We start from the raw sequence: 7,670 nt of genomic DNA, 5'->3' as shown, positions 1-7,670 counted from the left end.
GCGAGAATTCATTGAGCGACCATCATATTCCACACAATTTACTGCTCTAATCGTCTTCTTCATGCGGCATAGTTGTGAGCATGTCAAGAAAGAACTCAAGCAGAGACACAATTGAAGAGTTAATCAGATCAATCAAGAACTGCAACTATCTTGGTTTACCTTATGGAATTGTGAAATCTTACTTTAAGAGATCCACATGATTTTTATTCGCTGACATTGTGATGGCACGTCATTACACAACTACGAAATTGCAAAGAAGCTGCAGCAGGGGAAGCACTTACATGGTATGACTGGAGATGGCAAGAATGAAGCCCCTGCTTTGAAGAAGGCGGACATTGGGATTGCAGTTGTTGATGCCACCGATGCTGCTGGAAGGGCTTGGACATTGTCCTCGTTGAAACGGGCTTGAGTATCATTATAAGCACTATGCTGTCCAGCTGGGCTATATTTCAAAGAAAGAAGGATTACATTGTATTTGGATTGCGTTTGCCATGGATAATGCACCGAGGCTCTGCATATTGCTATTTGTGTTCCTTGCTTGCTATGAGCTGACTAAAACTTCGCAGATTTACGCCGTCTCCATTACAATAGGTATTATGGTAAGTGTCCTACCTTCGATGCAGACTCAAGGTAATAAAGTATTCCCTTATGAAAGTTCATGCATCCAGTCTTTGGCAGTTTGGCTTTATGTTCGTTGCTTTGATCTGGAAGTCTGACTTTGCGTACTTTATGGTTTTGATCATTGCCATATTAAACAATGATAAGAAATTATGGTTTTTTTTGTTCATATACTCCCGGTTTTCAACATAGCAGAAAAGACCAGTTTGACTAGTTTTTTATACCAATCTCAGGAACGATCGTGACACTCTCCAGAGATTAAGTGAAGCCATCTCCCTAGCAAGATAGCTGGAAGTTGAAAGATAATTTTGCCAACCGGAATTGTTCTTGGGGGTTACCTAACACTAATTTTGAGCCATAAATGATGCAGACTTCTCGGTAAGAATCTGTTTCCAGTGTGGTTTTCTACTTCTGTCTCTCGTGTATATCTTTTGTTGAACTATTGGAACAAGAAGTAATTAAACATCGCCACCTTATTCTATGGTGCAGGAGAAGTTCGGTGTAAAATCAATCAGATATAACCCTGATGAAATGATGGCCCTATACTTGTGAGTGAGTATAGTTAGCCACGCTTTAATATTTGTCACATGAATAAGCAGCCGGTCCTATGTTGAACGCCTGGGACTTTTCTAGGTCAGCGCATTCGTAGTTGCTCAGCTGGTATGAATTTTTCGGTGGTCATAGTCTGTTCACTTTCTACTGGGTTCATAAGTCTACTGCAGAACCTTCTACTCACAAATTTGATTGGAGTCCGGTTGAAGTGAGAACTACAGATTTATTAGCTTTCATTGATGGTGGTTAAAAGTCCTCAGAAAAGTTTGGACAGCAATAACTTAATCACCATTCAACAAAATGCTTCCCTGACGCAAAATATTTTATGGACAGGTTGCAACAATTGTAGCGGTTTTAGGCAAATTGTGGTTTCACAAGGATAAAAGGAACTGGATGGGGTTGGGCCAGTGTCATCTGGCTTTTCAGCTTGGTGACATCTATTCCGCTTGATACTCATAAGTTTGCGATCTGCTACCTTCTGAGCGGGAGAGCATGGAATTCCCTTTTGGAGAACAAGGTATTTCCACGGAGAAAGAGGCACCGCCATGGATTATGTATTATGAAAAAAATCCGCATTCTGTTAATTTTGGACAATTTTATCACGCAGACTGCCTTCACTTCTAAAAAAGACTATGGCAAAGAAGAGCGAGAAGCTCAGTGGGCAACTGCTCAGAGGAGTCTGCACGGCCTTCAGCCTCCTGAAACCAGCAACCTATTCTCTGACAAGAGTAGCTACAGGGAGCTTTCAGAGACTGCAGAGCAAGCCAAGCGACGAGCTGAGGTTGCGAGGTGAGCACCTTGATTCTCATACTTCAACACTCGTAAGGAAAATGGTGTTATTTACTGAAAAACATAGTTCCACCTTCTTCGCTTCCGTACCTGTTTGCTTGCCTAATAACTGAAGTTCAAAGGCCGTTCTGTATTTAACTGAGTTTAGGCGCCTTACTGTCTCGAAACAGAGTTTAAACCATTCGCTGCTAGCAATTCCTTTTCACCGTTTAAGTCCTATATGCGATGGTAAGACAGAGTGAATCTGTTGTTGCAGGCTTCGCAAGCTACACACTCTGAAGGGCCATATTGAATCCGTGGTCAAGCTCAAAGGCCTGGACATCGATTCCATTCAGCAGCATTACACATTCTGAAGGGCTTTTCATTCGAAGCAGAGGAGATCATATCGTGAGAAATGGAAAGTGGTCTTTAGGATTATGATGACGAAGAAGCCTATTAAACTTTTATTAGTCTATAGGACGACAGAAACCGATGTCGCTAGCAGTCAGGGTCGTAGATTTTTTGCTGTGACCAGTTTAATGCATGAGGGCTGCTTTCTCTTTGACAGAACGAGATTTAACTTTTCGTTTCAAAGTAGCCATGTTCAAGTCGGTTGGTGAATCTTACTTGGATCTTGATGATTATGTTTAGCTTGAAGCATGATCTTGTCAACAATTCTCGAGTGATCTGCCTGGTGTAAGGAAAAAAAAAAGTTTTTGGCGTTTAGTAAGTCTTTTTGGTCAAATAAGTGACTACCAGAAAAGGTTTCACGTGAATCTCCACGTTTCTCTTTTTCCTTTTATGTGCAGCCGAAGTATTGATGAATTATAACGAGAAAAGACGTGCCTTTTAAGGATTTATGCTATTTTTTTTCCTAGTTAACAAATAACAAAGATGAAATATTTTCTCACACTTAATCCTTTAAAAGTAGATGGAAAGACGCATTATTTGTACGAATTGTAAGATGGGGAGTGGTTGAGAAGGTCAAAAAACTTCTAACATGGTGAAGGAGGTAGAATGAATCGAATTGTGCACCGAATAAATAGACAGCAATTTTGTAATATATATACATATATGTAAAAGTTGGAATTAATTCACAAAGGCACATAGTAACGTTTTAGCTTTATCTAAAGTTAAGCATGCTTAGGTGGGGGTACTATCCACCTGTACGCCAAAAGGCAAAACTATAAGGCTTAGTTATGGGATGAGTCAAAACGAATAATATCTTAGTGAGTTAATCCAATAATGTTACAATACGGTATTGGAGTAGGACCCCCTTTAGTAGGTATGTGGTTCGGAAATGAATTACATGGAAGTTGGTAGGCCTATAATAGATTCGATGAGAGCAAGGAGTGGTTGTTGGAGCCAGGACAGTGGACAAGGAGTGGCTTCTAGTAGGTTTCTAAAATAGTGAAGAGAGCAAGAATAAACTGAACTATGCACCAAATAGGCGAAGAGATACTCTAGAATAAATATGTCAAAACTGAAATTAATTAATGGAGGCGCCTTTTGAGGTAATGACAATACTTAGTTTTCAAACTCCATAGTTAAGCGCGCCCAAATGGGAGCACTACCAACATGAGTGACCTTCTTGAAAAGGTGTCCGCAAGGACAAAACCGGAAGCTTCGTATGAAATGAGCTAAAATGGACAAATACCTCAATGAGTTAATCTATGGAAGCCACATGAATAGTGATGTATTATAAATAGATGTAACTCTAATATGAATTAACATGCTACTAACTTAGTGATTGCAACTTTTGACTGAAAGACACTATTTGCTAATTAATTTTAGAGTAGACAACAATAAATTGAGTGATGAAACTTAAAGTAGATTGACATGTTGTGGCTCATGATTATGAGATCTATATTATAGTAAGAATAGATAAAAATATGTTGAAAACACATTATATTTTTATACGTAGTAGATATTATGCAGATTCAAATAAGCCCTTTTAAATTCTTTCAAACATATGATGGTGAAAAAGTATGAGAAAAGACAAGAAATTTTCATTTCAAAACAGAAAGTAAAACAATTTCCAAGTTCCAAAAGAACGATAACACAATTAGAGCAATTTTCAAGAAAATATAATAAAGTTTATAGAGAAATATTTGGTACCATTATAATTAGCAAGAAAATTACCAATAAGCGTAATAAGTTTATAGAAGAATCTTTAAAGAATTATAATTACTTAAAATGTTAAATGGGTAAGAAAATAAACTTATACCATGTTATTGTAGGCCACGAAAATGGTATCGAAGATCTCCATAGCTAGAATCAAGAATACATATAATCAAGTAAAAGAAATTTATGCGTTCGATTTGGAATCCATTGTTCATGATGCAACAATAATGATCTAAAGCTTAAGTGCTTCTTCGCTATTGTCTTTTATATCATTGGCTCAATGAGACTGCTCACTTTCAGCATTTAGTAAACACTCCTTATAGAGTTTTAAATAATACGCCCTCTCATTACAAGTCGAGTTTTATTCGGTTCATACTAACCACTTCCATATTAGACCAACTTAGAATCTTTATATCTCACCTTATTAGACTAATTCCATAAAATAGTAAATTATAATATCAATTAATGTAGCTCACAATAGGAAAACTTTTACAGTTATAAACACAATCCCATATAACATATGTTTATATTAGCATGGTGTTGTATTAACAAATGTGCAAGCCATTGAGAAAATATAAATTTATTAGCAGGATAGTGGGTGTCAATAAGATTGCATCATAAATTATATATTTTAATAAAACATTTTCCATTCTTTTAATTCGGAATAATATCCAGTTTAAATAGGAAATTAAATTAACTAGAGTTTAACCTTAGCATCACAAAAGAGATTATTGGACTTAGTCATGCATAATTGCATGTATAATTATATATCCAACCATGTATTTCCTAAAACAGATTTTGAATTTCTAATGTCAAAGCAACATAATTTACAACCAAATAGTTAGAAATTCGCTCTAGACGTAATGTTCTCTTTCAACTTCTCTTTAGCTTTCAATGGTCTTAACGTGTGATGGGTATAAGGCTCATCAATCATCATTTTGGCCCCAGCTACCTCAACATATTCACCCTGGTCTGTATCGTTCTCGTATCGCTCCACAAGGGTTACGTCATGTTTTCTATGCTTTCTTTCTCTTTCAAAATGTTTTCATGCTTGGTTGCCACTGTTGCCAAGTGGAGAAGATCATTAATTTATCGTCCTACCATCTTTTCTCTGATAGAAAACTTGAAACCTGCCAGAGCTACATCCACAAGGGATTTTTCCAGTAAAGGCGGAAGGCATCGCTTCCTTGCCTTTTTGAACCGAAATATGAACTGATCTATCAACTCATCATTTTACTGCTTCATAGACACATCAGGGATGGATCTCTGGAATTGTTCATGAAATAATCTTTCCATTTATTCCCATGAATAGACGGAAATTGGTGGCCTGTATGGAATAGGCGCCAGAATAGTCTGAGGCATCAAGCTGGAGATGCCATCGACAACTCAGCGCGTCCAACCTTTTCGTCAGCGGGCTGTGGTGGTGAATTATTCCCACCAGTATCAGTGGTATCGAGTTGACTCCCTGTACGACGTGTCGTTTTATTTCCTCATATCACCAACACTGATTCTATCGTGTGTGCCAAAAAGATGTTTCGTCGAAATTTTCCAATATGAAATATCTTTCACCGAAGGTTGTTTTTCAATTATAATTTGAGGAAATTAAGGTTATGTGCTAATTTTGGATAGAAAATATTACAAACAAACAAAAATCAACTCTTTACCAAAAATAAAAAAAAACAAACAAACAAAAATCAACTTCTTCGATCCAAACAATATTGTATAATCTCAAACCAAGTCGGAATTAAATCGACGACGGGGCTTGAAAATTATGAATTCGATAATGTCACAAGGTGTGCAAACAAATTATATGAAATTTAATTGATGTCACAACACTCACCATGATAAAGATATATGTCAGAATTTAATCAATGATGTAGATCTTACAATATACAACGTCTATATAGCCCATGTGTAGAAAAACGAAACCAATTGTTAACTAAAACGTGGCGAATTAGGGTAGTTGAACTGCACGGCCTCATGAAAATTTGTACCGAGGAACTTCAATTTTTATGTTTGACGCTCGCTAAGCTTTGCACGGTAAATATGATAAGAAATTATTGGAAAATAAATTTACCATGCTCTATAATCACTTTTACGTGATGACTAGGGTCAAAAAATAAAATGTAAGAAAGCTTTTTAAATCTTTGAAAATGATAAGGTGTTAGTGACTGTCATAATATATTAGAATTTTTTGTTTTGAACTATATTAGAGCTTCTCACACGCCATGATTTCAAAAGTTTAATCATTGATGATTGTTTTGGATGGGTTGGTTGCGAATAATGTTGGAGCCATAGTATCGAAAGTGTGAATTGTTTGATAATAATATTATTTATATGTCTTTAACCTTTTCCCTGGACTCGAGATATTCCCGCTTGTTATATATGGTTAGAATAAAACAGAATAAAATAATATACTTGCGACATCTGAAGCAATCTGTGAGAGAGAGACGCAAGAGCCAATTATTTTACAATTTTTTTTTTCATTTCGTCTCTATACTTTTACTTTTACTTTGTTTTCTAATCAAGTTCTTATATTTTTAATTTAAAAAAAATTATATACTGCAACATCTGAAGCGATCTGTGTGAGCGAGAGACAAATGCAAGAGCCAATTATTTTACAAAAAAATTTACTTTTCGTCTCTATACTTTTTACTTTATTTTTACTTTGTTTTCTAATCAAGTTCTTATATTTTTAATTTGTCTAATGAGGCATCTTACTTTTTTCACAATTTTTTTAATCAAATCCTTTTGACATCAAATTTGGCCGAATCTAGCTGACATGACCATCAAGTGATATAGTAGTGAGTACACTGTGATTAAAAATTTTCCAACGTAGTCATCCACATGAGCGTCAACAATGGGTAATGAGTCATAATTCAATACTATCTATATTGGCTATTTTTTCACACACACGCATCCATGTGTGCATCTATATATTTTTCACATCATACTTTGGGGTCATTTGATGCCACATCTCCCAAATTCAGTTTTATTTTGTGTCATATAGACTTGATCTAAAAATTTGTGAACTAGAACTTCTTGATTGGACAAACTAAATGTACATAAATTTGTCTAGAGAAAGCATGGAGTATGTCCACGATAGATAAGATTTTTCGTCCGCTTTTTGTGAGGTTCACAACTGTTAATGCATTTTATTTCCATTGATTTCTTTTTGAGGTTTTGAAATACATAAATGTTATTTTTTTAATATTTTAATTACATGTAGATTCAACTTTTAATTCCCTTCAATGAGAGAGTGGGTAAATACTTCAAAATAATAGGGTGATGCTTATTTCTTAGGTAAAAACTTGCGAGTTGAGGGACATTTCTTTTATAACTGAGAATGTTACCCACTTCATTGAGATTTACTTGACTTAAATATTTTTCTTTAGACATTTAGGTTGCATATGGAAAAAATTACTAGCAAGGCGAAGAAGTTGCTAAACTATTAAGGTACCTTCTGTTGATGGAAAGTGTCTACGAGGGCTGACCACCGGGCTGCATTGGCCCAAGCGTGGGCCTGGGCCTTTTTTTTTTTTTTTTTAAACTCTAAAAGTAAAACTTTTGAAAAAAAAGTACAAGATTTAAATTTAAAAATTGCGATA

The 7,670-nt window shown here is 35.6% G+C and overlaps 1 pseudogene; it reads left to right on the top strand.

The window, feature by feature from the left end:
* Positions 1-232: 232 nt before the first annotated feature.
* Positions 233-2,664, top strand: LOC104439520 (annotated as a pseudogene).
* Positions 2,665-7,670: the final 5,006 nt, after the last annotated feature.

This window comes from Eucalyptus grandis, chromosome 3, assembly GCF_016545825.1.
Source record: "Eucalyptus grandis isolate ANBG69807.140 chromosome 3, ASM1654582v1, whole genome shotgun sequence".
NCBI lineage: Eukaryota > Viridiplantae > Streptophyta > Magnoliopsida > Myrtales > Myrtaceae > Eucalyptus > Eucalyptus grandis.
The sequence above is the reverse complement of the archived record's forward strand: the minus strand, read 5'-3'. Positions and strand labels throughout refer to the sequence as shown.